Genomic DNA, 23,001 nt, shown 5'->3' on the forward strand with positions numbered 1-23,001 from the left:
GCTGTATGCAAGGGTTTCACCGTTGTCAGTGGCTACCTCCCATCCTCTCAGTGGAAATGTTCAACGCACCCTGTCATGGCACGGCTATCCAGCTGTCGGTACTCGATCATGTCGGAATAGAATCCAGTGATTCTTTTGCGTCTGTCACTAACGCCCCACAATCGCGAGTTTGAAGCTCGTCACAGTCATTCAATCATTGAATCCTACTCAGAATACCACAGACAAGGTTTAGACCTTTCGGATTCTCTTGAATGCCGCCATCAATTCTAGCTTATACCACGAAGATTCTGATAAAGGAATCCAAGAGATATCTACTCAATCTAAGGTAGAACGGAGGTGGTTGTCAGGCACACGTTCATAGTTGAGAATATGATGAGTGTCACGGATCATCACATTCATCCGGGTTAAGAACAAGTGATATCTTAGAACGGAAGCAAGCATGATTGAATAAGAAACAGTAGTAATTGCATTAATCCATCAAGACACAGGAGAGCTCCTCACCCCCAACCATGGGGTTTAGAGATTCATGCTGTAGAAGATATAATGAGAAACGTGTAAAGTGTCATGAGGTACAGATAAAATGTCAAAAGATCCTATTAATAGTGAACTAGTGATCTAGGGTTTACAGAAATGAGTAAATGACAGAAAAATCCACTTTCGGGCCCACTTGGTGTGTGCTTGGGCTGAGCATTGAAGCATTTTCGTGTAGAGACTCTTCCTGGAGTTAAACGCCAGCTTTTATGCCAGTTTGGGCGTTTAACTCCAATTTCTATGCCAGTTCCAGCGTTAAACGCTGGGAATTCTGAAGCTGATTTGCAATGCCAGTTTGGGCCATCAAATCTTGGGCAAAGTATGGACTATTATATATTGCTGGAAAGCCCAGGATGTCTACTTTCCAACGCCGTTGAGAGCGCGCCAATTGGGCATCTGTAGCTCCAGAAAATCCACTTCGAGTGCAGGGAGGTCAGAATCCAATAGCATCTGCAGTCCTTTTAGCCTCTGAATCAGATTTTTGCTCAGATCCCTCAATTTCAGCCAGAAAATACCTGAAATCACAGAAAAATACACAAACTCATAGTAAAGTCCAGAAAAGTGAATTTTAATTAAAAACTAATGAAAATATACTAAAAACTAACTAAATCATACTAAAAATATATTAAATATAATGCCAAAAAGCGTATAAATTATCCGCTCATCACAACACCAAACTTAAATTGTTGCTTGTCCCCAAGCAACTGAAAATCAAAATAGAATAAAAAGAAGAGAACATACTATAGACTCCAAAATATCAAAGAAACATAGTTCCAATTAGATGAGCGGGACTAGTAGCTTTTTGCTTCCGAACAGTTTTGGCACCTCGCTTTATCCTTTAAGGTTCAGAATGATTGGCATCTATAGGAACTCAGAATTCAGATAGTGTTATTGATTCTCCTAGTTAGGTATGATGATTCTTGAACACAGCTACTTTATGAGTCTTGGCCGTGGCCCAAAGCACTCTGTCTTCCAGTATTACCACCGGATACATACATGCCACAGACACATGATTGGGTGAACCTTTTCAGATTGTGACTCAGCTTTGCTAGAGTCCCCAATTAGAGGTGTCCAGGGTTCTTAAGCACACTCTTTTGCCTTGGATCACAACTTTATTTCTACCCTTGCCTTTTGGTTTAAAGGGCTATTGGCTTTTTCTGCCTGCTTTTTTTTTTCTTTTTCTCTTCTAATTTTTTCGTTTTTTTTTTCAATCACTACTTTTTCTTGCTTCAAGAATCAATTGATGATTTTTCAGATCCTCAATAACATTTTTCCTTTTCCATCATTCTTTCAAGAGCCAACAATTTTAACATTCTTAAAACAACAAATTCAAAAGACATATGCACTGTTCAAGCATTCATTCAGAAAACAAAAAGTATTGTCACCACATCAAACTAATTCAACTAGTTTCGGAGATGAATTCGAAATCCTGTACTTTTTGTTCTTTTGTGGTTAAAGCATTTTTCATTTAAGAGAGGTGATGGATTCATAGGACATTCACAGCTTTAAGACATGAATTTTAAATTTTATTAATCATGAATTAAGAACAAAACTCAGAAATAGATATAAGATAAGACTAATAATAATATAAACAAAAAATTTAAATAGGCTCCTAATGATAGAGGTTATCACAGAGTTAGGACTCAACAACCTTGATTTTGAGAAGTGGATGCTCCCTCAACTTGAGGGGAGAGCTTTTGGCGTTTCATCTCTTGAAGTTCACGCCCCTGCTTCTCTTGTTCCTTCAGCAATTTGCAGAGCATGCAGTTCTGATTCTGCTGTTCTTCCTTAAGTTGCTCCATAGTTTCTTGCAACTTGGTGATGGATGCTTCTAGGCTGGCCCAGTAGTCAATTTCAGGAAATTCAGGGAGGAACTCCTGCGCCCTCTTTTTGATAGAATTGTCTTGCATTTGTCCTTCCATTGACTTCTTGGTGATTGGATGTTTAATGGGTATGAATTCATCTACTCCCATCTTCACCCCAGCCTCTTTACAGAGCAAGGAGATCAAGCTTGGGTAAGCCAGTTTGGCTTCAGTGGAATTCTTATTTGTAATTGTGTAAATCTCACAAGCAATCAGATGGTGAACCTCCACTTCTTTTCCAAGCATAATGCAGTGAATCATCACTGCTCTCTTGATGGTGACCTCCGAACGGTTGCTAGTGGGCAATATGGAACGCCCAATAAAGTCTAGCCAACCTCTTGCAATTGGTTTGAGGTCTCCTCTCTTGAGTTGGTTTGGGACACCTTTTGAATTGGTTATCCATTTAGTTCCAGGGAGGCATATGTCCTCTAGAACTTGATCCAACCCTTTATCTGCTCTCACCATCCTCCTATTAAAGGATTCAGGATCATCATGCAGTTGAGGTAATTTGAAGACCTCTCTTATTTTGTCCAGATGGAAGTAAATAATTCTCCCTCTGACCATGATTCTGTAGGTATGAAAAGCAGTTCCAGTCATTCTCTGCTTATCTGTCAGCCACAGATTTGAGTAGAATTCCTGAACCATGTTCCTTCCAACCTTTGTCTCAGGGTTGGTTAGAACTTCCCATCCTCTATTTCGAATTTGCTCTTGGATTTCCGGATATTCATCTTCTTTCAGATTGAATTTGACTTCCGGGATCACTGACCTCAGACCCATTATTTTGTGGTAATGGTCTGCGTGTTCTTTGGTTAAGAACTTCTCTTGACTCCAAACATCCTTTGGATTATTCTCTTTCTTGCCTCTTGAATTGGTTTGTTTTCCTCTAGGAGCCATGATCTTGATAAATCTTGGCCTAGTGATCACGGAAAGCACACCAAACTTAGAGGTTTGCTTTGTCCTCAAGCAAAAGAAGGCAAAGAGGGGAGAGAGAAGGAGAGCAAATTCGAATGGTGTGGGAATGAGGGTGGCCGAATGTGTTTAAATAGGAGAGGAGGAGAACTATTCGAAAATTTGAAGGAGATTTGAGAAGATTTGGAAAAAATTTGAGGAGATAATTGAGTTTTTTTTTTTTTTTTGAAAGAGTCTAGGAAAGAATTTGAAATAGATTTGAAGAAGATTCTAATTTTTGAGATTGGTGGTGAATAATGAAAATTTGTAATGTGTTTATCGAGAAAGATATGAATCAAAACAAGAAATTTTGAAAAAAATTTAAGTGGGACACAAAATTTCCTCCCCCTGCCTTTCTGGCGTTAAACGCCTAGAATGGTATCCATTCTGGCGTTTAACGCCCACTTGGTGGCCTATTTGGGCGTTTAACGCCCAGCCAGGTATCCTGGCTGGCGTTAAACGCCAGAAATCCCTTCTTCACTGGGCGTTTTTCTAAACGCCCAGGATGCTGCACACCTGGCGTTAAACGCCCAGAATGGTGCCCATTCTGGCGTTTAACGCCCAAAATGGCACAATTACTGGCGTTAAACGCCCAGAATGGTGCCCATTCTGGCGTTTAACACCCAGAATGCCCCTTACTGGCATTTTTTCGCCAGTAAGCTATTTTTCTCTGCTTTTTGCACTGAATCCTTCTGTAACTCTGTGAATTCCTTTAATTTTGATAAATGCCTTTCAAGAATATATATCAACATCGATTAAACAGAACAGATACCCTTCTAACCACTGGGTTGCCTCCCAGCAAGCGCTTCTTTATTGTCTTTAGCTGGACCTTCACTGAGAATCACTCAAGTCTCAGTTTTGAGCATTCTTGCTCAAAGTTGCTTTCAAGATAATGCTTGATCCTCTGTCCATTGACAATGAACTTCTTGCCAGAATCATTGATGTGCGGAAAACGATCCGACACAAAACTCACCGGCAAGTGTACCGGGTCGCATCAAGTAATAATAACTCACATGAGTGAGGTCGATCCCACAGGGATTGAAGGATTGAGCAATTTTAGTTTAGTGGTTGATTTAGTCAAGCGAATCAAGTTTTGGTTGAGTGGGTTGTATTTAGCAGAAGATAAATTGCTTGGAATGTAAAGGGAGAGGGGGAATTTGCAGTAAATTAAAGAACAGGAAAATAGACTTGCTGAATCTTAAAGAGCAAGAAAGTAAATGACTGAAACTTAAAGTGCAAGAAATATAAATTGCAGAAACTTAAAGTGCAAGAAATGTAAATTGCTTGAATGTAAAAGGGGTTTGAGGATTGGGATTGCAGAATCTAAACAAAGAGAAATAGAATTGCTACAATTAATAGAGCAGAAAATTGAATTGGAAGCAGTGAGGGTTCAAACAGCAATTGAAATTAAAGTGCAGCAAGGTTCACAGAAGAACCAAAAGTAAATTGGGATCTCAGGGCTCAAGAGACTAGGTAGCAGAGCCTAGATTACAATTACCTTCCTAGATCCAAGTACTCAAAGCAATTAACAAGAAACAGAAGAAGAAGCAGTAAAGGAAATTGAAATTGATTGTAATTATGCAGAAAGTGATTAAAGAGATTTTGAATGGAGGTTGAGACAGAATTTCCTCAACTCTTCACACCCAAAACTCAAAACAAGAAAATTAAAAGTGTTCCAGCAAGAACGAGGAAGAAGAGAGATCAATTCCCCTCCCCAATTCTCTGAAATCTCAGTGAAGTTTCTCAAGGAAAGTGCAAAAGCTCAAAGCTCCAAGAAAGTGCAAAATTCAAAAGCAAAGCTAAAAGTTCAAAAGTAAAAGTTCGGGTCCTAATTACATCAAACTAACTCCTATTTATACACTTTCTATTCTTGGATATTGGGATTTGGATGGGCCTTTGATTTGGTGAAGAAATGAATTCAATTGGAATTTTAATTGAATTTTTCGGCCCAAAATGGTAGCTCCCAGGAGGCTGCTCTGCCCTTGTGGAGGGCAGGGCAGGATTTGGTGCGTGTTGGTGCTTCCTTGGTGCGGCTTGGTGCGGCTTGGTGCGCAAAACGCTGCCCTGCCCTCGCGGAGGGCAGGGCAGGAAAAATTGGTGCTGCCAGGATCGTGATGGTGCGCCAGAATTGAGCCTTGGTGCGCCAGAATTGAGCCTTGGTGCGCCAAATCCATGCACCAACAAAATGCTGCCCTGCCCTCGCGGAGGGCAGGGCAGTGTTCCCACTTTGATGTCCCGTGTTCGAAACACGGCTGGCACACACGCTACTCAATTTTCCTTGGTTTCTTGGCACGGTAATGGACCTTAGATCCTTGTTTCCTCATGGTCCCGTGTTCAACTCTTGTGGCAAGCATCATAGGCATTTTTCCTTTGATTTTCTTCCTTGGTGAGCCCGATACTGCCCTTGTGGAGGGCAGGGCAACATTTTCTTCTTCTTAATTCCAAGGCACAAATTTGTGCTCTGCCCTTGTAGTGGGCAGGGCAGAGTTGCCTTCCTTTCTTAATTCCCTTATGTTGCCCTCCTAGAGGGCAGTGTGCCCTTGTGGAGGGCAATGTTTGCCTCCCCTATTGCATGCGGCACACTTTCCTTCCTTTGATCATGCTTCCTTCTCCTTGGGTCACGCTTTCTTAGGCCACGCTTTTCTCTTTTTTCTTTTCTTCACCTACAATAAACCAAAACAACCACTCAAAGTATCACTAAATTCAAGAGGCTTATAAATCAATTAAAATTCAATTAAAATTAGCTTAAACCTCATGATTTAACATTAATTTCATGGTGGTTGCTTAATTTAAAGAAGTTATGCATTTTTACTCCAAATCACTTACTTAGGATGCAAGAAAGTGCATAAATGCTAACAAAACAAGTGAAATTAGCTTGAAAAATGGGTATATGATGACTTGTCATCACAACACCAAACTTAAATCTTGCTTGTCCCCAAGCAAGCATCAAAACTAAGAGTAAATGAAATGAATAAGAAAAGAACACATATCCTTATTTGGCATATAGCAGAACTTGATCTATGGGGTCTTTATGCAGACAATGATAACTCAATTATTGTTGCTGTTACATAATATACATCTTTCCTCAAAGGTTTGCTAAACTTGCTGTTAGAAGACTCACTTTTTGATTACTCCCTTGCTAAATTTTCTTGGCTTATAATGCTTAACAAGCTTATTATTCTTTTGGAGGTTTGGTGTCAAATGTTGCAGTAGTAGCCTTTGGCTTTATTTGTTTCTTTCTTTTACTCAACATTTCTCCACCACAGACACATAGCTCACTAATTCTTCCTAGGATCATTGATGCCCAGCATCTCTTTGGATAACTAAATGTTTTGTATCTAAGTTGCTCTTTATTGTGGACTTTCAATTGGCCATCCCAAATCAGTTGATCTAAGTGACCGGGTTTTAAAATACCCCTTAGAATTTACTTATCCAAGCATATCTTAGTACAAGAACACCACAGGCATATGTCCTAGGGTCCAAGCTATTGGTGTCCAACCTTTATTCTTTGTTTTTCTTGCCACTTTGGCTTTTTCTTCTTCCTTTTCTTTCTGTTTTTTGTTCCCAAGGGCTTTTTCTTTTATTGATAAGAACCTTTATAACAGCAAGCTAGCTCACACTTCAATAAAAATTAGATTATGCAGCAATTATTTCATGAGTTATGCATTTAATCAAACACATACACCACCATTAACTTCCATTCTAACTCATGCAACATTGGATATTTACTTTCCAATTCAAACAATTCTCTTTTATTCAAGCATGTGGGAAACAACACAAAATTCAGCTCGGTGATGGATGACAAGCAATATGCAGATTTAGCATACATAATCAAACAATTTCACTTGCAACTAGATAAACACTTTAGTAGGATATATAATGGTTTCCATGTTCAAAACAATTCACAGCAGCAAGGATTAAGTTTAGATACAACCTTTGAAGTTGCAGCCCTTTGATTCTTCCTTCTGTTGTGTTTTCTTTGAGTTAGGATGCACAAAATCTTTAATTGTTGACTCATTTCCTGCATAGTTCTCAAAGTTGCTTGCTTCTCAAGCCCTTAAGTGTATGGTTAGTATGCATAGATTGAGTGTGGCTCTTGGATTTATTTTGGTGTGGGAACACCAAACTTAATTGTTTGCCACTGTCTCAGATACAACAAGTTAACCATATTTGAAACCTTGTGTCCTTGCTAAAGGTTATGGAATCAAAGCTAGAAAGCAGTTAAATAGTTGAATAATTTGTCTGATTGCTTGGAGCTAGCATTATGCAAGAAGTGAGAATGTGCTTTTAAGTGAGATTTTTGGTAGAACACCAAACTTAGAATCCTTCATTCTCCCATAAATTGTTTTGGTGTGCAACACCAAACTTAGCTCCTTGCAATGCATACCAATTATTCAACATCTTTATTGAAAAAGCTATGAAAAGAAAACTACCTCAGGTTGGGTTGCCTCCCAACAAGTGCTCTTTTAGTGTCATTAGCTTGACATGTTGTTCTTCACTTTCTTCCTCTTCTTCCAGTTTGTTAAGAGGAATGACCTCAAAGGAGGGAAAGATTCAGCTATTATCCCCTGTCTTGGTCTCCTTTCAGCAAGCTTTCTTTTGAAATTGGCTTGATTGAGCTTGCTTGCTTGATCAGGGGGAAGATTGCTTGTAGTTGACCTTCTCTTCTTCATGAATATTGTCTTTTGTAGCTTGGTCACAATTCTCTTTTCGGTGCTTTTGTTAATTGCCTTCACTTCCTTGAGTCCAAGTCTTGGTGGTTGTGTAATTGTTGGAGTTTTGTCTTCATCAAGAGTTCCTTGCAGTGATGGTTCAATGAGCTCTTCCTCTGTGCACTCCTCTACTTCACTTGAGTGTGAATTCTCTTGAGTATCTTCTTCTATTTCTTCTTCATAATTTTCCATTAATTCCTTTGGGAGAGAAGTTTCAGGTTCCTCTATCACGTCAATTAGCTTATGTGAATATGAAGCTACAGGTTCAAACACCTCGACAACCTCCTTTTCTATTGAAATTTCACTTGACACAGAGGCTTCCTCATCTTGCTTTTCCACTTTCTCACTCACAAATTGGTCTTCATCCTTTCTGTTTGATGGTTCTAGGTTCCTTCTTGTTTGCTCTAAGGGCCCATTCATCTTCTTGAGGATGATTTCTTTCCAGGATTGGGGTTGTGTGTATCTTTCCACGAGTTTTCTATGTATTTCAGTGGCTTGAATGTAATCCTCATCTGCTGGTTCAAGAGATGAAGGTAGAGAGTAATTTTGGTGACATGGATGTGTTGTGGTGAAGTTGTGTTGAGGGGTGTGGAATGAGTTGTGTGATTGATGGGATGACTTGTATGGATTTTGGAGGAAACTTTGTGTTGTGGCATAATCAGGTGATGAAGAACTTTTAAATGAGAAACTGGGAAGTAAGGGTGGATAATTTTTCATGTGATTTGACTGCTCAGAATTTGCCGTTTCTTGGTGATACTCCCATCCACCATGAGGATAAAGATATGAATCATTTTGTGGTGGTGGTTGGTATCCCTCATAATTCTCTTGCTCATCTTGGGGTTCTGAAGCAAATCTCCATGGATTGGAGTGCTCAGAATTTGTGTCTTCCTGGTGATATTCCCAACCATAATTAGAATACTGACTTGAATCATATTGTGATGGCGGGCAATATCCTATGAAGTTTGTTTGACTAAAAGATGAGGTGAACTCCATTTGAATTTTGTAAAACATAACACCAAGGAAAATTGAAATTCATGTCTGAGATGAGAATTTCTTAGTGGGGCAAAAACACAAACACCTTGGTTTCAATTTGAATCAGAGAACAAAAATAAAAAAAATGCTTGATCTAGACCTCCACTTCACTTAATCATTGTCAATCTATTTCAATCCCCGGCAACGGTGCCAAAAACTTGATGTGCGGAAAACGATCCGACACAAAACTCACCGGCAAGTGTACCGGGTCGCATCAAGTAATAATAACTCACATGAGTGAGGTCGATCCCACAGGGATTGAAGGATTGAGCAATTTTAGTTTAGTGGTTAATTTAGTCAAGCGAATCAAGTTTTGGTTGAGTGGGTTGTATCTAGCAGAAGATAAATTGCTTGGAATGTAATGGGAGAGGGGGAATTTGCAGTAAATTAAAGAACAGGAAAATAGACTTGCTGAATCTTAAAGAGCAAGAAAGTAAATGACTGAAACTTAAAGTGCAAGAAATATAAATTGCAGAAACTTAAAGTGCAAGAAATGTAAATTGCTTGAATGTAAAAGGGGTTTGAGGATTGGGATTGCAGAATCTAAACAAAGAGAAATAGAATTGCTACAATTAATAGAGCAGAAAATTGAATTGGAAGCAATGAGGGTTCAAACAGCAATTGAAATTAAAGTGCAGCAAGGTTCACAGAAGAACCAAAAGTAAATTGGGATCTCAGGGCTCAAGAGACTAGGTAGCAGAGCCTAGATCTCAATTACCTTTCTAGATCCAAGTACTCAAAGCAATTAACAAGAAACAGAAGAAGAAGCAGTAAAGGAAATTGAAATTGATTGTAATTATGCAGAAAGTGATTAAAGAGATTTTGAATGGAGGTTGAGACAGAATTTCCTCAACTCTTCACACCCAAAACTCAAAACAAGAAAATTAAAAGTGTTCCAGCAAGAACGAGGAAGAAGAGAGATCAATTCCCCTCCCCAATTCTCTGAAATCTCAGTGAAGTTTCTCAAGGAAAGTGCAAAAGCTCAAAGCTCCAAGAAAGTGCAAAATTCAAAAGCAAAGCTAAAAGTTCAAAAGTAAAAGTTCGGGTCCTAATTACATCAAACTAACTCCTATTTATACACTTTCTATTCTTGGATATTGGGATTTGGATGGGCCTTTGATTTGGTGAAGAAATAAATTCAATTGGAATTTTAATTGAATTTTTCGGCCCAAAATGGTAGCTCCCAGGAGGCTGCCCTGCCCTTGTGGAGGGCAGGGCAGGATTTGGTGCGTGTTGGTGCTTCCTTGGTGCGGCTTGGTGCGGCTTGGTGCGCAAAACGCTGCCCTGCCCTCGCGGAGGGCAGGGCAGGAAAAATTGGTGCTGCCAGAATCGTGATGGTGCGCCAGAATTGAGCCTTGGTGCGCCAGAATTGAGCCTTGGTGCGCCAAATCCATGCACCAACAAAATGCTGCCCTGCCCTCGCGGAGGGCAGGGCAGTGTTCCCACTTTGATGTCCCGTGTTCGAAACACGGCTGGCACACACGCTACTCAATTTTCCTTGGTTTTTTGGCACGGTAATGGACCTTAGATCCTTGTTTCCTCATGGTCCCGTGTTCAACTCTTGTGGCAAGCATCATAGGCATTTTTCCTTTGATTTTCTTCCTTGGTGAGCCCGATACTGCCCTTGTGGAGGGCAGGGCAACATTTTCTTCTTCTTAATTCCAAGGCACAAATTTGTGCTCTGCCCTTGTAGTGGGCAGGGCAGAGTTGCCTTCCTTTCTTAATTCCCTTATGTTGCCCTCCTAGAGGGCAGTGTGCCCTTGTGGAGGGCAATGTTTGCCTCCCCTATTGCATGCGGCACACTTTTCCTTCCTTTGACCACGCTTCCTTCTCCTTGGGTCATGCTTTCTTAGGCCACGCTTTTCTCTTTTTTTCTTTTCTTCACCTACAATAAACCAAAACAACCACTCAAAGTATCACTAAATTCAAGAGGCTTATAAATCAATTAAAATTCAATTAAAATTAGCTTAAACCTCATGATTTAACATTAATTTCATGGTGGTTGCTTAATTTAAAGAAGTTATGCATTTTCACTCCAAATCACTTACTTAGGATGCAAGAAAGTGCATAAATGCTAACAAAACAAGTGAAATTAGCTTGAAAAATGGGTATATGATGACTTGTCATCAATCATTATCCTGAAGCTCAACATATCCATATGGTGATACTCCTGTAATTACATATGGACCCCTCCAGCGGGACTTAAGCTTTCCTGGAAACAATCTGAGCCTAGAGTTGAAGAGTAGGACCTTTTGTCCTGGCTCAAAGACTCTGGATGACAACTTCTTGTCATGCCATTTCTTTGCCTTTTCCTTATAGATTTTTGCATTTTCAAAGGCATTGAGTCTGAATTCCTCTAGCTCATTTAGCTGGAGCAATCTTTTTTCACCAGCTAACTTAGCATCCATGTTTAGGAATCTGGTTGCCCAGTAGGCTTTATGTTCTAGTTCCACGGGCAGATGACAGGCCTTCCCATACACCAGTTGGTATGGAGAGGTTCCTATAGGAGTCTTGTATGCTGTTCTGTACGCCCACAGAGCATCATCCAAGCTCTTTGCCCAATCCTTTCTACGGGCAATAACAATCCGTTCCAGGATTCTTTTGAGCTCTCTATTGGAGACCTCAGCTTGCCCATTTGTCTGTGGGTGATACGGAGTTGCTACTTTGTGGCTAATTCCATATCTGACCATAGCAGAGTACAGTTGTTTATTGCAGAAATGAGTGCCCCCATCACTGATCAGTACTCTGGGAACACCAAACCTGCTGAAGATGTGTTTCTGGAGGAATTTCAGCACGGTCTTAGTATCATTATTGGGTGTGGCAATTGCTTCCACCCATTTAGATACATAGTCTACTGCCACTAGAATATAAGTGTTTGAGTATGATGGTGGGAAGGGACCCATGAAGTCAATTCCCCATACATCAAACAATTCAATCTCTAAGATCCCTTGCTGAGGCATGGCATAACCATGAGGCAAGTTACCAGCTCTTTGGCAACTGTCACAGTTACGCACAAACTCTCGGGCATCTCTATAGAGAGTAGGCCAGTAGAATCCGCATTGGAGGACCTTGGCTGCTGTTCGCTCACCTCCAAAGTGTCCTCCATATTGTGATCCATGGCAATGCCACAGGATTCTTTATGCTTCCTCTCTGGGTACACATCTGCGGATTATTCCGTCTGCACATCTCTTAAAGAGATAAGGCTCATCCCATAGGTAGTACTTGGCATTAGAAATCAATTTCTTTCTTTGCACTCTGCTGTACTCCTGGGGTATGAACCTCACAGCTTTATAATTTGCAATATCTGCAAACCATGGAGCTTCCTGAATGGCAAAGAGTTGCTCATCTGGGAAGGTCTCAGAGATCTCAGTAGAAGGGAGGGACGCCCCAGCTACTGGTTCTAGTCGGGACAGATGATCAGCTACTTGGTTCTCTGTCCCTTTTCTGTCTCTTATCTCTATATCAAACTCTTGCAGAAGCAATACCCACCTTATGAGCTTGGGTTTTGAATCCTGCTTTGTGAGTAAGTACTTAAGAGCAGCATGGTCAGTGTACACAATCACCCTTGATCCTACTAAATAGGATCTAAATTTGTCAATGGCATAGACCACTGCAAGTAACTCTTTTTCTGTGGTTGTGTAGTTCTTCTGTGCATCATTTAGAACACGGCTAGCATAATAAATGACGTGCAGAAGCTTGTTATGCCTCTGTCCCAACACTGCACCAATGGCATGGTCACTGGCATCACACATTAATTCGAATGGTAATGTCCAGTCTGGTGCAGAGATGACTGGTGCTGTGACCAGCTTAGCTTTCAGGGTCTCAAATGCCTGCAGACACTGTGTGTCAAACACGAATAGTGTGTCAGCAGCTAGCAGATTGCTCAGAGGTTTTGCAATTTTCGAAAAATCCTTTATAAACCTTCTGTAGAATCCTGCATGCCCCAGAAAGCTTTTGATTGCCTTAACATTGGCAGGTGGTGGTAATTTTTCAATTACTTCTACCTTTGCCTTATCCACCTCTATTCCCCTGCTTGAAATTTTGTGCCCAAGGACAATTCCTTCAGTCACCATAAAGTGACATTTCTCCCAGTTTAAAACCAGGTTAGTCTCTTGGCACCTTTTCAGGACAAGTGCTAGGTGGTTAAGACAGGAGCTGAATGAATCTCCATATACTGAGAAGTCATCCATGAAGACTTCCAGGAATTTCTCCACCATATCAGAGAAGATGGATAGCATGCATCTCTGAAAGGTGGCAGGAGCATTACACAGACCAAAAGGCATCCTCCTGTAGGCAAACACGCCAGAAGGACAAGTGAATGCTGTTTTCTCTTGGTCCTGAGGATCTACTGCAATTTGGTTGTAGCCTGAATAACTATCCAAAAAGCAGTAATAATCATGCCCAGCTAGTCTTTCTAGCATTTGATCTATGAATGGCAAAGGAAAATGATCCTTTCTGGTGGCGGTATTGAGCCTTCTGTAGTCAATACACATGCGCCACCCTGTGACTGTTCTTGTAGGAACCAGTTCATTTTTCTCATTATGAACTACTGTCATGCCTCCCTTCTTGGGGACGACTTGGACAGGGCTCACCCAGGGGCTATCAGAAATAGGATAAATAATCCCAGCCTCTAGTAATTTAGTGACCTCTTTCTGCACCACCTCCTTCATGGTTGGATTTAGCCGCCTTTGTGGTTGGACCACTGGTTTGGCAATATCCTCCAATAGGATCTTGTGCATGCATCTTGCTGGGCTAATGCCCTTAAGATCACTTATGGACCACCCAAGAGCTGTCTTGTGTGTCCTTAGCACTTGAATCAGTGCTTCCTCTTCCTGTGGATTTAAAGCAGAGCTTATAATCACTGGAAAAGTGCTACCCTCCCCTAGAAATGCATACTTCAGGGATGGTGGTAGTGGTTTGAGTTCAGGTTTTAGAGGCTTATCCTCCTCCTGAGGAATTTTCAAAAATTCTTTTGTTTCCTCTGGTTCTTCCTGATCAGGCTGAGCATCCCTGAAGATGTCATCAAGCTCTGTTTCTAGACTTTCAGTCATATTGATCTCTTCCACCAAAGAGTCAATAATGTCAGCGCCCATGCAGTCATGTGGTGTGTCTGGATGCTGCATAGCTTTTACAGCATTCAACTTGAACTCATCCTCATTGACTCTTAGGGTTACTTCCTCTTTTTGTACATCAATGAGAGTTCGTCCAGTTGCTTGGAAAGGTCTTCCTAGAATGAGAGTTGCACTCTTGTGCTCCTCTATTTCCAGCACTACAAAGTCAGTTGGAAAGGCAAATGGCCCAACCTTGACAATCATGTCCTCAATTATGCCTGATGGATATTTAATGGAGCCATCAGCAAGTTGGAGGCATATCCAGGTTGGTTTGACTTCTTCAGTCAACCCAAGCTTTCTGATAGTGGATGCAGGTATTAGATTGATACTTGCTCCAAGATCACTCAGGGCTATCTTGGTGCAAGCACCTTCTAATGTGCATGGTATCATAAAGCTTCCTGGATCTTGAAGCTTTTCTGGTAAGCTTTTCAGAATGACTGCACTGCATTATTCAGTGAGAAACACTTTTTCAGTTTCTCTCCAATCCTTCTTATGGCTTAAGATCTCTTTCATGAACTTAGCATAAGAAGGTATTTGCTCAAGTGCCTTTGCAAACGGAATCTTTATTTCAAGAGTCCTCAGATAGTCTGCAAAGCGGGCAAATTGCTTATCCTGTTCCGCTTGGCGGAGTTTCTGTGGATAAGGCATCTTGGCTTTATACTCTTCAACCTTAGTTGCTGCAGGTTTATTCCTTACAGAGGTGGTTGGAGAAGCCTTTTTAGAGGGGTTACTATCAGCACTCTCAGGTGTCTAGTTCCCCTTTTGCGTTTGAACGCCAGGATTGGGTGAAAAATGGGCGTTTAACGCCAACTTTTCCCCCTTTTCTGGCGTTTGAACGCCAGAACTGGGCAGGGAATGGGCGTTTAACGCCAGCTTTCCCTCCTTTTCTGGCGTTTGAATGCCAATAGTATTCCTCTCTGGGCTCTTACTGTCCTCAGAGGGATTTTGGATAGTGGTTTGGCTATCCTCTGTCAATTGTTCCTTTACTGACTTTTTGCTACTTTGAGCAGTGTTATTCAGTGTCTTCCCACTCCTCAGTTGAACTGCTTGGCATTCTTCTGTTATTTGTTTAGATAGCTGCTGTTTTGCCTGATTCAACTGTGATTCCATGTTCTTGTTAGCAGTTTTAGTCTCTTGGAGCATCTCTTTAAATTCTGCTAACTGTTTTGTCATCAGGTGTAATTGTTGAGTAAGCTCAACCATCTGTTCTTGAGGATTAGGATCAGTGGCTAATGCCACAACTTCTTCTTTTGTAGAGGACTCATGGCTAGAGTACAAATGTTGATTTCTAGCAACAGTATCTATAAGCTCTTGAGCCTCTTCAATAGTCTTCCTCATATGTATAGATCCACCAGCTGAATGGTCTAGAGACATCTGAGCTTTTTCTGTAAGCCTATAGTAAAAGATGTCCAACTGTACCCACTCTGAAAACATTTTAGAGGGACATTTTCTCAGCATACCTCTATACCTCTCCCAGGCATTATAAAGGGATTCATTATCCTCTTGTTTATAGCCTTGGATGTCCAGCCTTAGCTGTGTCATCCTTTTTGGAGGGTAAAAGTGATTCAGGAATTTGTCTGATAATTGTTTCCATGTCTTTATGCTTGCTGTAGGTTGATTATTCAACCACTTCTTAGCTTGATCTCTTACAGCAAATGGAAACAGTAACAATCTGTAGACATCCTGATCCACCTCTATATCACGTACTGTGTCAGCAATTTGTAAGAACTGTGCCAGAAACTCAGTAGGTTCTTCCTGTGGAAGACCGGAATACTGGCAATTTTGCTGCACCATGATAATGAGTTGAGGGTTTAGCTCAAAGCTGCTTGCTTTGATGGGAGGTATACAGATGCTACTCCTGATGTGTGGAAAACGATCCAACACAAAACTCACCGGCAAGTGTACCGGGTCGCATCAAGTAATAATAACTCACATGAGTGAGGTCGATCCCACAGGGATTGAAGGATTGAGCAATTTTAGTTTAGTGGTTGGTTTAGTCAAGCGATTGGACTTCATTTGTTCCAGGATTTTGGTTGTGCATGTATTGGACTTGCTCTTGCTGTTGCTCTTCTTGAGTTTCTTCACTTTGCACCCAATTGGTTGGAGATTGGCTTGTGGTGCTCACTGCTGCCACTTGCAAGCCATCAATTCTCTTAGCCATTTGCTCAAATTGTTGTTGAATCTGTGGTCGGCGAAATTGTGAACAATACTTTTTCACAACTCAAATAATCCCCGGTAATGGCTCCAAGAACTTGGTGCGCCTAATACCATGGCATTACACAACTTCGCACAACTAACCAGCAAGTGTACTGGGTCGTCCAAGTAATAAAACCTTACGTGAGTAAGGGTCGATCCCACGGAGATTGTTAGTATTGAAGCAAGCTATGGTCATCTTGTAAATCTTAGTCAGGCAGACTCAAATGTATATGATGATGATAAACGAAAATAACAGAAAAGGTAAAGATAGAGATACTTATGTATATCATTGGTGTATGAGCTTCAGACAAGTGTATGAAGATGCCTTCCCTTCCGTCTCTCTGCTTTCCTACAGTCTTCATCCAATCCTTCTTACTCCTTTCCATGGCAAACTTGTGTAGGGTCTCACTGTTGTCAGCAGCTACCTCCCATCCGCGCAGTGAAAGCTAATGCAGAGCACTCTGTCACAGTGCCGCCAATCACCGGTTTGGTTCCCTCCCCTACCGGAATAGAATCACTCTTTTGCGTCTGTCACTAACGCCCAGTAGGTTACAGGTTTGAAGCACGTCACAGTCATTCAGTCATTGAATCCTACTCAGAACACCACAGACAAGGTTGGACCTTCCGGATTCTCTTGAATGCCGCCATCAGTTCTTGCCTATACCACGAAGACTCTGATCTCATGGAATGGCTGGCTCGTTTGTCAGACGAGCACTCGGTTGTCAGGCGATCAACCATGCATCATGCAATCAGAAATCCAAGAGATATTCACTAAAGCCTTGAATGCTTGTAGAACAAGAATGGTTGTCAGTCATCTTGTTCATAGGTTGAAGAACAAGTGATATCTTAGATAAAGAACAAGCGGAGTTGAATGGAAGAACAATAGTAATTGCATTAATACTCGAGGTACAGCAGAGCTCCACACCCTTAATCTATGGTGTGTAGAAACTCCACCGTTGAAAATACATAAGAACAAAGGTTAGGCATGGCCGAATGGCCAGCCTCCCAAAGGTCTAAGATAGCATAAAACAAAGATAGCTACTCAGATGTCGTCTCCAGACTCTGAGACTCAATAGTAAAAGGTCCTACTTATAGAAAACTATTACATAGATGAGTAAATGACATAAAAATCCACTTCCGGGCCCACTTGGTGTGTGCTTGGGCTGAGCAATCAAGGAAATTCGTGTAGAGACGTTTTCTGGAGTTAAACGCCAGCTCCCATGCCAGTTTGGGCGTTTAACTCCAACTTTTAATCCTGTTCCGGCGTTTAACGCTGGAATTTCTGAGGCCGGATTGCTTCGCGGGTTTGGGCCATCAAATCTTGGATAAAGTATGGACTATTATATATTGCTGGAAAGCCCTGGATGTCTACTTTCCAACGCCGTTGAGAGCGCGCCAATTGGGCTTCTGTAGCTCCAGAAAATCCACTTCGAGTGCAGGGAGGTCAGAATCCAACAGCATCTGCAGTCCTTTTTGGTCTCTGAATCAGATTTTTGCTCAAGTCCCTCAATTTCAGCCAGAAAATACCTGAAATCACAGAAAAACACACAAACTCATAGTAAAGTCCAGAAAAGTGAATTTTAATTAAAAACTAATAAAATATACTAAAATCTAACTAAAAGATATCAAAAACATACTAAAAACAATGCCAAAAAGTATACAAATTATCCGCTCATCACAACACCAAACTTAAATTGTTGCTTGTCCTCAAGCAACTGAAAATCAAATAAGATAAAAAGAAGAGAATATGCAATGAATTCCAAAAACATCTGTGAAGATCAGTATTAATTAGATGAGCGGGGCTTTTAACTTTTTGCTTCTGAACAGTTTTGGCATCTCAATCTCTCCTTTGAAATCCAGAATGGTTGGCTTCTTTAGGAACTCAGAGTCCAGATAGTGTTAATGATTCTCCTAGTGAAGTATGATGATTCTTGAACATAGCTATTTATTGAGTCTTGGCTGTGGCCCAAAGCACTCTGTCTTCCAGTATTACCACCGGATACATACATGCCACAGACACATAATTGGGTGAACCTTTTCAGATTGTGACTCAGCTTTGCTAAAGTCCCCAATTAGAGGTGTCCAGGGTTCTTAAGCACACTCTTATTTACCTTGGATCACAACTCTTATTCTTTCTTTTTCTTTCTTTTTTTCTTTCTTTTTTCGATTTTTTTTTTTTTTTTTTTGAATAGCTTTTTCTTGCTTCAAGAATCATTTTATTGATTTTTCAGATCCTCAGTAACATGTCTCCTTTTTCATCATTCTTTCAAGAGCCAACATTCATGAACCACAAATTCAAGATACATATGCACTGTTTAAGCATACATTCAAAGAACAAAAATATTGCCACCACATCATCATAATTAAACTATTATAAAATTCAAAATTCATGCAATTCTTCCTTTTTCAATTAAGCACATTTTTATTCAAGAAAGGTGATGGATTCATAGGACATTCATAACTTTAAGGCATAGACACTAAGACACTAATGATCATAAGACACAAACATGGATAACATAAAGCATAGAATTCGAAAAACAGAGAGATAAAGAACAAGGAAATCAAGGAATGGGTCCACCTTAGTGATGGCGGCTCTTCCTTGCTTTTGAAGGTCCTATGGAGTGCTTGAGCTCCTCAATGTCTCTTCCTTGTCTTTGTTGTTCCTCCCTCATGATTCTTTGATCTTCTCTAATCTCATGAAGGATGATGGAGTGTTCTTGATGCTCCACCCTTAGTTGTCCCATGTTGGAACTCAACTCTCCTAGGGAGGTGTTTAGTTGCTCCCAATAGTGGTGTGGAGGAAAGTGCATCCCTTGAGGTATCTCAGGGATCTCATGGTGAGAAGGCTCTCTTGTGTACTCCATCCTTTGTTTAGTGATGGGCTTGTCCTCATCAATGGGGGTGTCTCCCTCTATGTCAACTCCTACTGAATAACAGAGGTGACAAATGAGATGAGGAAAGGCTAACCTTGCCACAGTGGAGGTCTTGTCCGCCACTTTATAGAGTTCTTGAGCTATAACCTCATGAACCTCTATTTCTTCTCCAATCATGATACTATGGATCATGATGGCCCGGTCTATGGTCACTTCGGACCGGTTGCTAGTGGGAATGATTGAGCGTTGTATGAACTCTAACCATCCTCTAGCCACGGGCTTGAGGTCATGCCTTCTTAATTGAACCGGCTTTCCTCTTGAGTCTTGCCTCCATTGTGCGCCCTCTTCACATATGACTGTGAGGACTTGGTCCAACCTTTGATCAAAGTTGACCCTTCTAGTGTAAGGATGCTCATCTCCTTGCATCATGGGCAAGTTGAACGCCATCCTCACACTCTCCGGACTGAAATCCAAGTATTTCCCCCGAACCATAGTGAGATAATTCTTTGGATTCGGGTTCACACTTTGGTCATGGTTCTTTGTGATCCATGCATTGGCATAGAACTCTTGAACCATCAAGATTCCGACTTGTTGAATGGGGTTGGTAAGTACTTCCCAACCTCTTCTTCGGATCTCATGGCGGATCTCCGGATATTCACCCTTTTTGAGTGAAAAAGGGACTTCGGGGATCACCTTTTTCAAGGCCACAACTTCATAGAAGTGGTCTTGATGCACCTTTGAGAGGAATCTATCCATCTCCCATGACTCGGAGGTGGAAGCCTTTGCCTTCCCTTTCCTCTTTTTAGAGGTTTCTCCGGCCTTTGGTGCCATAATGGTTATGGAAAAACGAAAAAGCAACGCTTTTACCACACCAAACTTAAAATGTTTGCTCGTCCTCGAGCAAAAGAAGAAAGAAGGGAGTAGAAGAAGAAGAAATGAGGAAGAGGGAGATGGAGGTGTATTCGGCCAAAGGGGGAAGAAGTGGTGTTTAGGTTGTGTGGAAATGAAGGGTGTAAAGAGGGGTTTATATAGGAGAGAGGGGGATGAAAGTTCGGTCATTTGAGGGTGGGTTTGGGAGGGAAAGTGGTTTGAATTTGAAGTGTGAGGTTGGTGGGGTTTTATGAAGGATGGATGTGAGTGGTGAAGAGAAAGATGGGATTTGATAGGTGAGGGGTTTTTGGGGAAGAGGTGTTGAGGTGATTGGTGAATGGGGAAGAAGAGAGAGTGATTGTAGGGTCCTGTGGGGTCCACAGATCCTGTAGTAGGGTCCTGTGGGGTCCACAGATCCTGTAGTGTCAAGGAAAAGGCATCCCTGCACCAATTGGCACCAAAATCCACGTTTTGGGCCAATTCTGGCGTTAAACGCCGGGCTGATGCCCATTCCTGGCGTTTAACGCCAGGTTTTATACCTTTACTGGCGTTTAACGCCAGTTTGGTGCCCCTTTCTGGCGTTAAACGCCCAGAAAGGTGCCAGACTGGGCGTTAAACGCCCATCTGCTAGGCTGACTGGCGTTTGAACGCCAGCAGCATCTTCCTCCAGGGTGTGCTGTTTTTCTTCCTGTTTTTCATTCTGTTTTTGCTTTTTTCATTATTTTTATGACTTCTTATGATCATCAACCTACAAAAAAGATAAAATAACAAAAGAAAATAATTAATTATAAAACATTGGGTTGCCTCCCAACAAGCGCTTCTTTACTGTCACTAGCTTGACAGAGGTCTCTCATGGAGCCTCAGAAATGCTCAGAACCTTGTTGAAACCTCCCAACACCAAACTTAGAGTTTGAATGTGGGGTTTCAACACCAAACTTAGAGTTTGATTGTGGCCTCCCAACACCAAACTTAGAGTTTGACTGTGGGGGCTCTGTTTGGCTCTGTTTTGAGAGAAGCTCTTCATGCTTCTTCTCCATGATGATAGAGGGATATCCTTGGGCCTTAAACACCATGGATTCTTCATTCACTTGAATGATCAACTCTCCTCCATCAACATCAATCACAGCCTTTGCTGTGGCTAGGAATGGTCTGCCAAGGATGATGGATTCATCCATGCACTTCCCAGTCTCTAGGACTATGAAATCAGTAGGGATGTAATGGTCTTCAACCTTAACCAGAACATCCTCTACAAGTCCATAGGCTTGTTTTCTTGAGTTGTCTGCCATCTCTAGGGAGATTTTTGCAGCTTGCACCTCAAAGATCCCTAATTTCTCCATTACAGAGAGGGGCATGAGGTTTACACTTGACCCTAAGTCACACAAGGCCTTCTTGAAGGTCATGGTGCCTATGGTACAAGGTATAGAAAACTTCCCAGGATCCTGCCTCTTTTGAGGCAGTTTCTGCCTAGACAAGTTATCCAGTTCTTTGGTGAGCAAGGGAGGTTCATCTTCCCAAGTCTCATTTCCAAATAACTTGTCATTTAGCTCCATGATTGCTCCAAGGTATTTAGCAACTTGCTCTTCAGTGACATACTCATCCTCTTCAGAGGAAGAATACTCATCAGAGCTCATGAAAGGCAGTAGTAAGTCCAAGGGAATCTCTATGGTCTCAGTTTGAGCCTCAGATTCCCAAGGTTCCTCATTGGGGAACTCACTGGAGGCCAGTGCACGCCCATTGAGGTCTTCCTTAGTGGCGTTCACTGCCTCTTCTTCCTCCCAGAATTCGGCCATATTGATGGCTTTGCACTCTCCTTTTGGATTTTCTTCAGTGTTACTTGGGAGAGTGCTTGGAGGAAGTTCAGTAATTTTCTTGCTCAGCTGACCCACGTGTCCTTCCAAGTTTCTAATGGAGGATCTTGTTTCATTCATGAAACTTTGAGTGGTCTTTATTAGATCAGAGACCATGGTTGCTAAGTCAGAATTATTCTGCTTAGAACTCTCTGTCTGTTGCTGAGAAGATGATGGAAAAGGCTTGCTATTGCTAAGCCTGTTTCTTCCACCATTATTATTGAAACCTTGTTGAGGTCTCTCTTGATTCTTCCATGAGAGATTTGGGTGATTTCTCCATGAAGAATTATAAGTGTTACCATAGGGTTCTCCTAGGTAATTTACCTCTTCCATGGAAGGGTTCTCAGGATCATAGGCTTCTTCCTCAGATGAAGCATCCTTAGTACTGTTTGGTGCATTTTGCATTCCAGACAGACTTTGAGAAATCAAATTGACTTGTTGAGTCAATATTTTGTTCTGAGCCAATATGGCATTCAGAGCATCAATCTCAAGAACTCCTTTCTTCTGACCAGTCCCATTGTTCACAGGATTCCTCTCAGAAGTGTACATGAATTGGTTATTTGCAACCATTTCAATCAGTTCTTGAGCTTCTGCAGGCGTCTTCTTCAAATGAAGAGATCCTCCTGCAGAGCTATCCAAAGACATCTTGGATAGTTCAGAGAGACCATCATAGAAAATACCTATGATGCTCCATTCAGAAAGCATGTCAGATGGACATCTTCTGATTAATTGTTTGTATCTTTCCCAAGCTTCATAGAGGGATTCTCCATCCTTCTGTCTGAAGGTTTGGACTTCCACTCTAAGCTTACTCCATCTTTGTGGAGGAAAGAACTTTGCCAAGAAGGCATTGACTAGCTTTTCCCAAGAGTCCAGGCTTTCTTTAGGTTGAGAGTCCAACCATATTCTAGCTCTGTCTCTCACAGCAAAAGGGAATAGCATCAGCCTATAGACCTCAGGGTTAACCCCATTAGTCTTGACTGTGTCACAGATTTGCAAGAACTCAGCTAAAAACTGATGAG

At 41.4% G+C, this 23,001-nt stretch overlaps 1 non-coding gene across 1 annotated transcript; it reads left to right on the forward strand.

Annotated features, from left to right (window-relative positions):
- Nucleotides 1–22,685: 22,685 nt before the first annotated feature.
- On the forward strand, nucleotides 22,686–22,789 carry LOC130952855 (small nucleolar RNA R71). Its single transcript, XR_009075030.1, has one exon. It is a non-coding gene; the product is annotated as a small nucleolar RNA R71 (small nucleolar RNA).
- The last annotated feature ends 212 nt before the right edge of the window (nucleotides 22,790–23,001 follow it).

This window comes from Arachis stenosperma, chromosome 9, assembly GCF_014773155.1.
Source record: "Arachis stenosperma cultivar V10309 chromosome 9, arast.V10309.gnm1.PFL2, whole genome shotgun sequence".
Classification (NCBI taxonomy): domain Eukaryota; kingdom Viridiplantae; phylum Streptophyta; class Magnoliopsida; order Fabales; family Fabaceae; genus Arachis; species Arachis stenosperma.